At 31.4% G+C, this 15,942-nt stretch overlaps 1 protein-coding gene across 1 annotated transcript in view; it reads right to left on the bottom strand.

Annotated features, from left to right (window-relative positions):
- The window catches only part of Nha1 (Na[+]/H[+] hydrogen antiporter 1), a 111,975-nt gene extending 107,401 nt beyond the window's left edge, over positions 1-4,574 (bottom strand). Inside the window, exon 1 of the mRNA XM_088232720.1 lies at positions 4,451-4,574. The gene's annotated coding sequence lies outside the window, so the exon portion shown is untranslated. The remainder of the gene's footprint in view (positions 1-4,450) is intronic.
- Positions 4,575-15,942: the final 11,368 nt, after the last annotated feature.

The following is a 15,942-nucleotide window of genomic DNA, read 5'->3' as shown; positions in this document are numbered from 1 at the left end:
CTATTTTTACCAGGGTCTGAATATATTTGTCAAGATTTAATTTTTTCTTTTTTGAAGATATAAATGTAGTAATAATCATCATCTTCATACCATATCCTCTCTCTAGATAGACGATTTGCTTCACACAAAGAGCCTCCAGGCATCTCTTTCAGTTGACAGCTCCTGTGCATCCTCCCAAGTCAGGTTCGCGTCTCGTGGTTCTGACATGAACTGCCGACAAATAGCAGCGGTCGTACAGGACGTCAAGAAACTGATGCCGTGTAAAATAGGCAAGCGTTGTTAAGGCTCTCAGGAAACATCCGCAGTATATAGCCTTATCAACCGTTTTACCTCTGCTTGATGACAGTTGTACGGAGTTTGCTGCTTGTCATTCTTAAAGAAGTTAAATCACCGCACACCCAAGATTCTTCCCGAGAGACATTTATTCTCAAAACTCAATATTTTGTCATTAATAGAGGATAATATGTGTTATACAGGAATTATATTAGCTACACTTAGTTTTAACTTAGTAAATATCCGATTTTTATACAGCCTTTTAAAAGCTTCTTTAAAAGCTGCCCCAGATAAACTTTTGACATTTTGATGCCTTGGTTTGACAGAGTCAAGTGATTTGAGCATCAAGGCACACGAAGTGTTACATAGCCTATGGGTTTTTAATTTAAATCCAAGCATGCAGAGTATCTATTTAGCCTACCTACAGTGATTTTCAGACCCTCAGCAATAATAACTGCATTATCGGCATAATCTAGGTCGCAGAGCATCCATTACTTGAGTAAGGGGGTTTGATAAGTTTGACTAGTTTTATAAGCACCCCACATGCCTCAAGTGGTTTCCAGAGTTTAGGTCTGAGCGGACTATCAAACGCTTTTTCTTTCTATACACGTTGCCAAGGAACTATTTAGTTCTTTGTTCGCCTGTAGAATACAGCATATGTTGTGGATATGATCCGCGCATGACCTACCAGGTAGGAAACCCGCCTAGTTCTCTCTTAATATTTACGTAATGTATCCTCAAACTCTTTGCAGAAGGCATTATGTACGCAAGTACTTTCCCCAGTACACTTAGAAGCGTGATGCCACGATAGTTATCACAGTTTAATGGATCACCCTTTTTCTGCAATGCGGTGATCTCTCCATTTACCCAGTCTCTTCGCAATTAAGTACTCGGGGCGGCGATTAAATACTCTCTGGAAATGACCACGCCATATTTCCTTTACGCGGTTTATTTTGGTCCGATTCAATCGTTTCATCAGAGTTTTTTGCAGCTCCTGAAGTGATCGAGCATTTAACACAGATCTTGCGAGTGATTTGAAAAAGTTTACCTGTGTCATTTTTTCGAGCAGGTTGTTCCGCAGTTATTGTAATAATAATTAAAATCAATTATTTTTTTTATAATTAAAGTTATTTAAACGACTAAACCGATTTTGATGAATTTTTTTTGGGTGTGTTTGAGTAGGTCCTTGGATGATTTGAATTTACAGTTGGACCCGGTAGGTGAAATGGAAAATATTGAAATGTCAAACTCAATGTCAAATGTCACGTAAATGTCACTCTGTACCACCTAATAGCAGGCAAGCCAACGTTCAGGCAGGACAATGTCAGTTGGATCCGCTAGTGTAAATATAAAATATTATATTAATACTAATGGTGGGAATAATCGAATTAAAATAATCGAAATATTCGATTATTAAAAAGATCGAGACATTTCGAAATGCTTACAACTAATCGAGTTCACTTGTACTAATCGGAAAAATAATCGAGATATCTCGAGTGAATTCATTCGAAATGGTTTTCCGAGACAATCGAGATATGACTTCGGACTTGAGATTTCGAGACAATCGAAATATGATTTCGGACTTGACATTTCGAGACAATCGAAATATGATTTCGGACTTGAGATTTCGAGACAATCGAAATATGATTTCGGACTTGAGATTTCCAGACAATCGAAATATGATTACGGACTTGACATTTCAAGACAATCGAGATATGAATTCTGACATGACATTTCAAAAGCAAAGGTAATTAATTTTAATAATTTTTTGGAAGTGCAAAATATAATTCGTGTTCAATAAAATTCAAGTATGTAATGTTAAATAAATTGTTGCTATATGTTCGTGTTTGTAATATAAAGGGACTAACCTGAGCTGATAAAGATGTTGGTAAATATTCACAACTTTTAACATTTTTGTGTGTCGTATCATCAGCGCTATGATTTTAATTTTGAATTTTTGAAATTACTCTGCGTGTGACGTATTAAGTTCTCGTCTGTTAGTTTGTTTCCCGGAAATAGGATAACTATCATCATCATCATTCCCTTTCCGCACCCGATGGTGCAAAGAGCACTGCATTGGTAAACCAATCGCAGCGTATTTTGATCATTTTATGTTACGTGAAGGTCAGATGATCAGCCTTACGCTTAAGATACCAGTCCAGGGCCTATGAAATATTTTAGTGTGAAAAAACCCTTATAAATAAATATTTCAAATCAATCATGTCGGGAATCGAACCCTAGACCTCTTGCATGGTAGGCAAACGCACTGACCATGTCACCACGAGGCCGACTTATAACTATCTTTCATACATTTTTAAGAAATTTACAATTTATTGTTCTAATTTTTACCGTGCATAATAAAACATGTTTTATATCAAATTTCCCGTAGGGCTGAACTTCCGTATTATTATTTTGAAGTACTTTGTTATTACACATGTATTTTTTACCCCCCCACTTAACAGTCAGCAATGTTTGTTTTTTTTTTTGGCTGTTTTCTTACATTTCACGGTTTAAAAAAATCGATTGATTCGATGTTTGAATTCGATTATTTGCATGTCTCGAATGCTCGTATTTTGATTACCTAAATATTTCGATTATTCCCATCATTAATTAATACTGTAAGAAAACTGATTCATTTATCGTCATACTATTTTTTTTTTCAATAGGTTTTTTACCCCTCACAACCACAGTTTTTTTAGAACAAGGCTAAACATCTTCTAAATTTTTTGTCAAAATAAACATAAAGATTTTTTTTTAAATAATGCTAGTATCCACACGTACTTGAATTAAGATACATTTTTTGTAATTAAGAAAAAAACAGTAATTCGGATCAGAAAAGGTAAATATTTATTTAGAGGATATACCTATCTTACCAGATGACGTTTTGAATAAATATAGCTGGTAAGAGACTGTAGCGTCGCGGACTCCGAATCAGAAGATCTGAAGTTGTTACCCTTATCTTCCACTCTTGATTTCCATTCACTAACACTGTTGTTTACGAGGCAAAGAAATTCGCTCCAAAATTCAAATATTAGGGTTAATACAACCCATTCTAAATAGCTGTAATGCTTTATGTCACAAAATAATTCGTATTCTCGGGGGTCCCCCTAGGTCAATCCTGAGGATGTTAGAGCGCTCGCCCCCTACCTAATTGGCTCTTTAAAGACCTGGACTTGGAAGGCGAGAACGAATTTAGGACCCGTCACAAATCTACACAGGTCGCCGTGACGTAAGCAGCTTATATAGCACTGAACCCCATTATATTTAAAAAATATATATAAAGCAGAAATATGTTTATTTTTTAAATTTTGCTTCTGATTGGTCGTAGTTCGAGATGGGTCTGCTTCCTCTATATATCGCTTTCAATTCTTCATCTTCAACCTTATGTTCTGGTCTTTCATGGGGTTCATTAAAGTTTCCTGAACGGAATCGATAAAAAAAAGCTAACAGTGCGTTTAACCAGCACATGTCATAAATGTTACGTGTCATTCGCATTAGTACCGCGGCAGAACACGTATTTAAAAAATTCGAATTTACAAAATAACTCAACTTGTCAAGTAAGATACTTTGACGGTTTTAACTTGTAAGTGAATACCTCAGGTTCGACATGCCTACTCATTTATTGTAAACTATTGAATCTAGCAATTGATTATCGTACAATAAGCTTGTCAGCAGTACACGTGGGTATACAGATACTGTACATATGTGGTTCTTTACAATCAACGTATCTTCACCTCTTACAAAATTCTTGAAAATATGTGAGGAATAACGGTCGACGATAAATCAAATAACATATTGATTCTTTGAAAAACAACGTGACAAAAAAAAAATATTTTAGTTTGAAATTCTGAACGAAAATTTCTTGAAAAAACGAGGAAGTTCAATTGGACAGTTTGAAAAAATGCCAATTTTATCGGTCAACACATAATTTATTCGTTTTCTTATTACAAATACAGATCAGTATAATATCTTTATAATAAGTAGTATCTTCGGTACGGGTTACCCAAGTGAAATCACATATTTACTTACTTTGCATTTTAAGAAAAACACAGATACCAGTTTTTAGTGATTTGCTCAAAATAAAAAAATATGGATTTTGCTGGGTTTGGAAGTAGTGCCCTCATTTGTTTATAGTTAAGATAATAAAACAATTTTTTTATCAAATTCGTAAACTCACCGTTTGTTAGCGTAAAATCAATGAAGTATTTTATGTTTCCACCATAAATCCCAGAAAACTCACAAAGCACTACACACCAATATTATGCCGTAAAATGTTAATAGTGAAGTACATCTATTTTGATTTTGATTAAATTTTAATAGAGAGTAGCTGTTTTACGCATTACTGTAAAATTGGTTACCAACGGCACTAAACAGCACAAGGTTTATTTTCACTTATTGGCAAAACCCTCTCGAATAAAGCGACCTATTAGCAGGATCGTACAACAACGGATCCTGTGCGGACCTAATTTAACACTAAACAAATGTAACAAAATAGTCCTGCGCTATGCAATATGTCTGCTCTAGTGAGCGCCCACACGGCGAATTAAAGTGAGCTTCGCTAAATACATATTAATAAACTTAGAAGTACGCTATTATTTTTTTCGGCAGCTGGTAAGAGCTGCCTACTTCCGGTGATGATCGGGTACATGATATCGTTTATTCATTCATAAGCGTTGGCAGGTGAGTAGCATTTTAATGTTGGAAGTACTGTTAAAAAGACTTACCTACAGTATTATTGTCAAAACATTTGAATTCAGAATACTACTGGAATGATATTTATTTATTTGTCTCCTTTATTTATTAAATTTAAATAAATAAAAATAATGTGTCCTCACTGGAGTTACGTTACCCGTACTATAGACACTTAACAATATACTCCTTTTTTTAACATTTGAGAACGTACAAAGAATGTCGGCCTCGTGGTGTGGTCAGCTCGTTTGCCTACCATACGTGAGGTCTTGGGTTCGGTTCCCGAGATGGTGAACATGAAAATAGTTTATTAAAAAAAATGTTTTCTCTCTGGAATATTTCATAGTTCCTAGACTGGCACCTGAAGAGTAAAACTGTTCATCTAACATTCATGTAACAAAAATGACTAAGATACGCCTAAGAAACGCTGCGATTGGTGTACCAAGGCAGTATTCTATGCATCATCAGATGCGGAAAGGGAATTATTTTGATATACAAAGAATACTTAATAAATATAGAGAAATTACAGCAGAAATTACGTATTTCGTTTTTATTTTTGTTTTTTTTTTAATGTAAAATAAGTAGTGTTTCTTTTTAAACCACATTTAATTTTTTTCTTTTAATGTATTTATGTTTTTTACCTATTTTATCCATTATCTATTAAATTAAATCATCATCATCACCCTTTCCACACCCAGTGAAGCATAGGTCACTGCATTAGTAAACCAAATGCAGCGTATTTTGATAATCTGTTAAATGAAGGTAATGTGATCAGTCCAACGGTTAAGGTGCCAGTCTTGGAACAATTAAATTTTGAATTTTAAATTGCTTTTTAAATCAATATTATTTTACGTCTACCTTGCTAGGATTCGAACCCAGGACCCCAAGAACGATAGGCGAACACGTCAACCTCTACACATCAAGGCGGACTTTTATTCACTCGATTTTCTTAGTCAGAATTTTTATTTGAGGGCAGCCATTGCATCAAGTCAAAAGCTTGTGTCCAGGGTTCTGGTTCTATTTCACACCTAAAACCGTATTGAACAGAAAGAAGATTAAGTTACGCACTAAAAATACACCAATATATGTATATAACGCAGGGTAAAGGAAACTTTGTAATGATTTTGCGAAAAAAAACATAATTAATGAAATGAACGCAAACTCCGCTTTCAGTGGTGCAATAATTATAATTTACACTACATTCTCAATTGTAAATTAAAACAACACAAGCAATAACATTTTTGAGAAAGGACATTGTCTTGTCATTAATTTTGCGGCTTATAAATTCAACAAAAGAAAGAGTCGTAGAAATATGGATGTTCAAACAAAGACTGAATTGTGAATATTTTACATTGTTTAAAGTGATAATTTAAACCAGCCAATGACAGGTCTTAAATTCAGTAAACGCTTAAATTTCCATGTTCCCTTTTCAAAGATGTTGTCCTTATCTGTTGTAGTAAATTTCAATCTTGATAACTCCCTAGGGGTGAAATCTAGTCTCGTCTACAATCTTATGGACATACTCAAAATATTTTTTATGTAGGTACCTATCATATGAATAATAGTAATTTTTTATATCTAGGACATAAATTACAAAAATACGTCGTAAATTTCAAGCTAGCCATGTTTTTAAAAATTTTAATACTTTTTACAATAAATTTACATAAACATATTATTAAAAGGCAGGTATGAAAAAAATCCCAAGAATTGGTTTTTGTTAAAATTTACGTGTAAAACATATTTTCAAAAAACAAAATCACATTCCAACCTTATCGGGAATCAAACTCCAGATATCTTACATTTCATATATTTTACTTTTTGTGCTGTTACATGTTCACTTAATTGCCATACTTACTAGTTCTTTGCTCAATGTATTATTATTGCGTTTTTTAAAATTATTTTTTATTATTAAGTTTTTAAAATCATTCTTGTGTTGTTGAAATTCCATTTTGTGATGTTAGCTATCATATTATTTTTATCATATTATGTAAATGTTAGCAACTATCAAATATCTAAATTTAGTAAATGGGGTCTAGAATTTCAACCGTTCATGCGCTCAGTAGCTGCAAGACTTGTTGTTATCTAAATTCTAATTTTATAAATTTGCTTTTTATTTCGTTTTTAAAATATCACTTAAACTCTAAACTTCATTGTCAAATAAAACATTAAAAATTAAAAATGTAAATAGGGGCTAGATTTCTTATTGTCCATACACTCTGTAGCTGCAAGAAGTTCTGTTATCTAGCATATATATATCATAATTGTAATATATCATAATTGGAGACGAGGAACTAGAATCTCAACCGTCCATGCGCTCTGTAGCCGCAAGACGTGTTGGGATATTTATTTATTGTACAGCGCCCTTGAGGTGATTTTCACAAAAATGGCGCTATATAAATTATCCAAACATTATTATTATTATCATGCATGGTAACACTCATGGCTATACAACAAAGTGAACATTTTAAATTCAAGGAAAATGAAGCTTGGAGAAATAAACATCAAGTTGATTAAATTATATAAATGTGACGTCTGTATGTGTTCTGTAGTAGGATGACCCATTACATTCACTTGTGTCAGATTTGTGTCAAGCGGAATGCATGACCATATATTATAGTACAGCGGCTATACTAGACTTGTTCGCCAAATTTAATCCGCAAGCCTATTAATGTATGTCAAACTATCAAACACTTTATAGTAATGACTGCTATAATCAGATGCAATCGAGATTGTCTCACTTTGGTTTAATATACAGATGTTTTAACGTTTTTGAATTTAACCGTATATTTTTGAAAAAGCCCATTGCCCATTTGCCGTAGTTGCAATCTGATTCAAAAGGTCAATTATTTAATACCAAATTCCGAAATTATCTAGATAATTGAATATGAAAACTTTGGTAAAATCACAGTACAAAACATTGCTCTACCCGGGAATAGCAGTAGCACAACTCAAAAAACTCATGTATAGGAAGAGAATAGTATATTAAACACTAAAACAAAGGAACAACCTCTCACAAAATCACACCTTTGCGATCTAGTTGTATGTATTTTCAGAGATAACAACCGCACAATCATCATTACTTGTTGATCTGAGTTAAAAAAATACAAAATAAGATTTTTTTTCTTTTTAGGCCACATAAATATTTTAAATAATTTCCATTGATTTTTTTTTACAAAAATGCCGTTGATTATTAAATTATAAGGATAGAAAATATATTTAAATAACATTTTTTTTTTCTACATCTGCTCCTAAGTTGAGCATGTGGACATAACTAGACACCATTAAAAGAACCTGTTAATCGTGCACTCTCGCCACCTCCCACGTTAATCCCTTGTCCCTAAGTTCCGCCAAATGAAAAAAACAGCAACATTACTCCATACTTAACTCCTTAGAAGTTTGGACTTATGCCATTATTATCGCTCAAGTTCGATATGCATAAAATGAGTGCACAAAGTATGATTGATTTATTTATGTATTTTTTAATGTATGATTCATTAAGTTAATATATAAAAACTAATATTAAAATGAAATTAATATCACATTTTCCATCAAAATTTATCAATAATCTTGTTTTAAATGATTTTAAATGTTTAAAGACTTCCTGTTTCTTTATGTAAACCATTGTACAATTTTTACATTTGTATATTACAATGAGTTTATACATTGTGAAGTCTTATCTTATATTTTTTTATTTCTTATATATTAAGTTTAATTTTATTTTAAACTAATGTCTGTTTATTGAAAAGCATATATTGTTTCTGACTCCCAAAAACAAGAATCACAGCAATTCAGAACAACATGTACCTTAAGGGACTAACAATATTTAATGAGTTGCCAAAAAAGACAAGGGATAATTAGTATATCAGTAGTCCTCTCTCTTTGTTGGATAGCGATGGTTTTTGTTTAAAAAAACATCCATTTAGGCAACTAGAGTGTCATAATGATAATAAATTAAAAACAAAATTATTGTGTACACAATTTGTATTAGTTAAGGAATCACTAGTTGTTAAAATAAATATTTTTTACATCTATCTGAATAAACACATAATTTATTAAATAAATGAAGATTGTCTTTTCAGTGAATTTGCCATTATAATTTGATATTCATGACTGAATTGAACATAAATCGCATGATTTGAAAATGGTGAAAACCAATTGGAATACCATTGCTCAATTTCTTGAACTATCTTAGAAATAGTTCGTTTCTTTTCTAGGTGGCTTATTGATCTGAGTTAATCTTTAAATTATATCTCCCAAATTTCTTGTTTGAATTAAATTACCTGGAAAAATTCACAGCTCCATAGTTTGTTTGCTGGAAGGATCTTTGAATAAATAAACCGATCGTAAACGTTTTTGTGATACTTCAGTACACCGAGATATGTCACATATTGAATATTCGATATCCTTTTCAAGCATACGTAATACCCAGATTTACAGTCGGTAAGGTTTCATTGAAGCCTTCAAAACATTTACCAAACCCTTGTCTCGCGCTTTAAGATCAAATCTTTGCTGTTGTGAATATTCTTGCATAATAACAAGTCTTTATCATAAAGATTATGTTTGCAGTGAGTCTTTTACTTAAAACACGCAAAAAATCGTACCCATAAAATCCATATTTACTGCATTCTTTCTAAATAGTCCACCTATTACCCATTTTTTTTCCTGAACGTTTAAAACCAAAATTATTCATTTATTTCACACGTGTTTTATTAATTACATCAAACGTCTGATAATTTAGAAATAAACATAACTGAATTTTAAAAAAATCATCATCATCATTATTTATTTTCTCTTATTATTATTATTATTGTTACATCAAGGTATGATGATGAGTTTTTGCTTTAAGTGCCTGTCCCGGGACTACGAAATATTCTAGTGTAAAAACGACCATTTTAATAAATATTTCATTTTGAATATGGTGGAAATTGAACCTGAGACTTTTTGTACGAAAAATAAACGCACTGACCATTAAATAATAAGGTGAACAAAAAACTAAAACATGAAAAATATTCCTCTGACATTCATTGTTTTTCCACTGTTCTGTGATTTTGAATATTCAATTATTGATTTGTATTAGGTTGATAGGAAAGTAATTTCGGTTTTGCGGTGTGAAATAAAAAAAAAACTTTTTTACAAAAAATTAACTTTAATCAATTACATAATTTTCGTTTTGTTTGATGACCTTTTTCCATATTTCTTGCAAGTTCATAATACTCATAGAACTTCTGGTTCTTATCAGCAAAAAAACTAAACTAAGTGCGATTTCAGATCTTCATCATTGGTCAAAGTTTTGCCGTTTTAAGGGTGTTGCAAATTTGGAAGTAAACTACGAAGAAAACTTTCAACTACCAATGAAACTGGATGAAGCCATCAAAGAAAAACTGCCAGAATTGGAAACTCACAAAGAAATTGTGTTCCACCATGACAATGCCAGGCCTCACACATCTTAAGTAACTCGTCGTAAATTATTTGAACTTGGTTAAGAAATGATGTCACATCCTCCATACAGCCATGACCAGCGCCATCTGACAACAATTAATTTCGAAGTTTGCAAACACTTAAAATGGTTTCACTATGATGATGATCTGAACTTGCACTTGGTTCGGTTTTTTGCTGATAAGGACCAGAAGTTATATATATAAAAATAAATAAAAAAAAATTATGAAATTGCATGAAAGATCGTTTAATTTTACGCAACAAAACAGAAATAACTTTTTTCTCAACCCAATATTCCATAGATCTGCATAAATAGGAAAACAGGAATCATGCGCATTAATAAAATTATGTTTATTTTTAATTAAACGTGTATTGTGTAATTTTCATAAATAATACACAAAATAATTTTAAAAAAAACTCAATTCTATCAAGATATTTATATTTTCAACAAATCTATCAGCATTATACCCATGTCTGCGGATGATAGCGCATAAAACATTGCATACACCGTTACCATCGTAATTTTTTTTTCCTTTAAAAATAATAATAATAAAAACGTGAAAGAACCTTTTTCCCAACGTGGTTGAGATGAAATATTTATTTTAGCCACATGAAGCCTAAGACTGATCATCCCTCATTTATGTAACAACAATGAAGTATTATAGTAATTAACCGAACATGCGCTGCGGTAAGTTACCAATGCAATGCCTTATGCACCATTAGGTGAGAAAAAGGAATGATGGTGATGATGTTTACAAGACTCACTATTTTATAAAGAAAATGCAGATAGTCAATCCTCGTTATTTCCTTTATAAAACTAAGACTATTTAGTTATATAACGAATTAGTTTAGTTCTGACATATTGGACTGGTATTTATTTATTTATTTATTCATATTTTTTCGCTTATAAACTATAATTAATAATAAAAATAATGTGACCTCACTGGGGTTTCCCGTGCCGAGGACACTTAACAATTTAGTTTTTTTTTTATTACATTTGAGAATAAACAAAGAAGACTCACTTAAAAAACAAACATAATTAACAAATATTCAGACAGTTTTAAAAACAAGGTATTTATATACATCTATATTATTTATATTAAAAAACACACAATGAAAACAACAAAAACCTAACATAAGCCATACAGTTGTGGAGCAGTTGATTCAGCATTGGTATGGGCGAATTAGACAATCCATTTTACTTCTGCCTAGCTCCACTATCCATTTTTTTATAGCCTTTTTAAACATTTTCTCATACATTAATAAACTACAGTAATCAGAGGAATTTCTGACCATATATTAAATATCAGAATTCATCTCAAGTTAGAAGAGCCAGGTATTTTGCCAACTGATCTATTCCTACCATCTGTTCAAAGGTAAATATAATTAAAATGCCATAAATTAAATTAAAAAACAAACTACTTACATAGTTAATTATGCAATATGTGTGGGCGTGCAATAAATGTGTTTATAAAAACAGTAAATATATTTCTAGATATTCAGTATTTCTGTATCAAGTGCAACTGTAATAAAAATAAATACTCTTCTCGAAGAAAAAAATATGAAACAAACTTTTTATAATTTATGAACAATTATTTTAAACCCGTTTAATTTATTTTAAATACAACAAATATGAAGTATGATTATTATGTTTTAAACTGTCTATTATTTTTTTTCTGGGTAAAGAAGAATACTAAATTTATTTTTGATTGTGTGTCTTATCATCAGATATAAATCAAATTTAAAAAACTCCCAAGTGACATTCTATTCAATAAAATAAATAAAACAACTTTGTTTTTAACCACTATTTTTTGTTGTTGTTGTTATTTTATAGTTTTTTTTTTCATTTGTTATAAACCAATATCTTTTAGTACCTTGAAAAATTTAACGAATAAATTTTTGTTTTTTTCGGGATATTTTTTAAAAATTATATTCATTTGCTTAAAATGTATTACTTTGTTAAAAAATAATTATAAGACATTACATATTTTTTAAGTCTAAGATCTAGATTAACAGATTTTATGCTTTCATGGTTTGAATATTGCATTCGCAAGCGTTTTGGCCCACAATATAGAACAAAATTTCAATTCGTCAGTTCTGAAGTCTTTAATCAGAATCTGATGAGTGCAAAATTGACTTATTTTAGCTGGTTAACTAGGGGATATGTAATTTCAATTGTACATAAACGCTATAAAAATTATTAGCCTTGCATTTTAATGTCTAATTTATTGAATCACTTAAAGATGGTTTGGTCATGTAAAACGAAAAAAACGTAGAACGAGGATGACCAAGAAAGATGTGGCGTGATCAGATAAACCTCTCAAGTCGGGTCATGTCAAAAGCAGACACAACCAAACGGCATGTTTGACAAGATGTATGAATGTGGAAAAGGCTATGAATGTATGTCAGGATAGATAAGGGTGGCGGTACATCCTCAGTGGTAAATAACTTGCTATTTGAAAATGGAAACCGAGTTGTGGTAGAGAGCTAATCGAGAACTAATCAAATTCTTTATTTGTTGCAACGAGGAAAAACATTTTTGAGAAGGATATATGGAAGACTAGGCATTTACAAGACTCATGATCTTTCATTGGCTTGTTTAAGTGGCCATTTTACACACTGCGTAAAATTCACTATTTTGCCTATGTTTAAACATTCACATTTTTTCACTTCCTCCACCTATAAACTTTTTTTTTTTACTTTTGTGAATTAAAAGAGCTAAAGCCTTTATTATGTGGGTGAGATTCACCCGATGCAGAAATAGAGGAAGACCGAGAAAGACGTGGCATGACCGAATCCAACAAATTCTTGAAGATGGACATGTCAAAAGTCAGAATAATCGGCGCGCGTGCATGAGAAGATGTATGAATGTAGAGGAAGCGAGATCTGTATGCAAATATAGAGTGTTGTGGCGTTCTATCCTCTCTGCCTACCCTTACGGGGAAACGGCGTGATGGTTTGTTGTTGTAGATTCATCCGGATGAACGGATTCACCTACTAGGCAACGGCAAGAACCTGTGACGTTTAAAAGTAGTTCATTTTTTTTTTGTTTTTAAAACATACAATTAAATCCTCTAATTTTTGCTGCATGTAAGAAATAATTTTTTTGTCTAATTTTTTACTTTTGAATTTTTAACTGATTATGTAGATTTATTAAGAGATATCCACCATAAACCTAAATATAACAAAAATGTTTTGCGTATGTCCAAATGTTTGCAGAGAGGTGAGAGATTTCAGGCGTTGCCTAGTAGGTAAGCTGGTTTAGCCGGATAAATCCACATGATAAAGGTTTCAGCTCCTTTACTTCACGAAGGTCAACAAATGGAAGAGTTGAGGAAGTGTGGATGCTTGTGACTGGGCAGAGTGGAGAACGTTGCACGGTGTGCAAGTGTCATAGGTCCGGCAAATGCCTATACTTCCATTTTCCTCTCTCAAAAATGTTTTCCGTCTTAGTTGCAACAAATAAAGACATGAATAGAAGTTTTTGTGCAGCATTATAATAAATAATAATATAAATATAACAAATCCATTTTTTTTTTATTTCTGCGTCTTGGGTCTTTTTAGACCTTAGTTTAGCCTTTTTAGGCTAAACTTGGATCAAATTTATTTCTTGCCAACATTTTGAAGAGAGTTGAAAAAATGTATACACATACGTATTTGCAATGTTTTTTTTTTATTAAAAACAGTTTAAAAACGTTTCAGTATAACGTTTTAAAATAGCCGCAAAATAACTCTGCCGTAATGTTGTGATTTGCGACATTGGCACTTTTAGACCCAAGCCACAGGCTTATTCCCATAAAAAATGCACTAAGTATGTGAATTATATTCTCTAAAATACAAAAATGCTAATACCGAGCAAATTGCTTTTCCATGAAGGCTCTTTTTTATTTTCTGCCATTTTATGTTATACTCTGTATTTCGTAAAAAATAAACAAAATAATATATTATCCTCCGTAAATAAATAATTCTTATTGAAAATTCCGCCTGCCAGATACGTTCGGTTTCGAATGTTACTTCGTGTCTCCCGACCAATTTGTCTTTGTTTCCGTCACTTGATTTTTTCCAAAAATGTTATTTTCACATCTAACGCATTTTCTTTTTCTAACGATGTTCTGTTTTATGGTCGTTTAACCGTGATGCGATCATTTTTATTATTTTTCAAATACGACTTTTCCGTACTTCCTTTCCTTTAAATTTCCTCGAAATATTTTAACATCAAAGCGATAATTTGAGTGCGAAATACGAACATCGAGTATTAACATATGAAATATTTCGCTATACCGTATGCATAACGAACATTTAAATATTATTTGGGCGAGATTATGGGTGCTTTTTATGATAATAAAATATATTTTATATAAAAAACGTAATGATTTTAGCTGAATAAAATTTCCAAATTAATTGCCGCAAACGGCATCCTTTTTTTTGACTGATAGAAATAACAATACAGTATTTTAAAGTTAAATTTGTAATGTATCTTGTAAAATTTTAACAGTAAACTGAATTGAAAAAAATACGAAAGCATTTTTTTTTCTTATAATCATCAGATTATGTTAATAATCAAAAACGACCCAGCAGGTAGCTAATATCCACATTATATAATATATTCAAATTAATTTGATTTAAATTCCAGCATAGAAGTAAAAACATTCTAGGTTCATGTTCTATTTCGTTCTTTTATTATGTGTTGTATTGTATAAATAATAAAGGTGTTCATAAATTACACATAAACTTAAATACGTAGTGTCTAAAACTGTGTGACCATTTTGTTAATTATTTCTGTATATTCTTATTATATAGTCTTCTTAGTTTATTTTCACACATAAAAATATATATTTTAAAAAAAGTATATTGTTAAGTGTCCTCGAAGAGGTCACATAATTTTTATTATTTACCTATTTTTAAAACGGAAAAAAATGAACAAAATATATAATTAATAGTTGGTACAATAAAACAGTATTATGTCTCCAATACTTTTTTAGTTTAAAATGTATTTTGGCTTCTGTATTCAAATTGATAGTGGGTATTCATAAAAAATATACTGGATTCAAAAATATGCCTTCAAAATGTATTTTTTTTTGTTTATTTATTATGTCTTTTATTATGGTAATTTATTATCTTGACTTAACTTTTATTTGCGCACAGTAAGTCCGTTATTATTTACCTTAAAGGTGTTTACCTTTAAAATATGTATATTTGTTATTCAATAGTTATCCTTTCTGTAAATAAGGGCTAATCTGAATAATTCAGCGACATTTTTAAAACATTTTTGATAATAATAAAAATGTGAACTTCTTCTACAAGTCTCGTAGGTCGCGGAAGTTCCTTGTGTTAAGTGAATAAATATACATATTTACCGGAAGATTTGGCTCGACGCGGAACAGCTGCCGCCTCTGCTCCTATAGGCTCTTGCGCTCCTGGCAGATCGCGAAAGCTTCATTTAACATGCATTGAAAAGCTCTCGACTGAAATAATCGGATTTCGTTATGTTTCAGCTTTGAATAATCTAAAGTCACCTATAGGACAATGCAGCCAAAAGTTTTG

This window comes from Micrasema longulum, unplaced genomic scaffold (assembly GCF_059751315.1).
Source record: "Micrasema longulum isolate JH-2025_06_02 unplaced genomic scaffold, ASM5975131v1 h1tg001012l, whole genome shotgun sequence".
Lineage (NCBI taxonomy): Eukaryota > Metazoa > Arthropoda > Insecta > Trichoptera > Brachycentridae > Micrasema > Micrasema longulum.
This window is presented reverse-complemented; position numbering and strand designations above follow the sequence as displayed.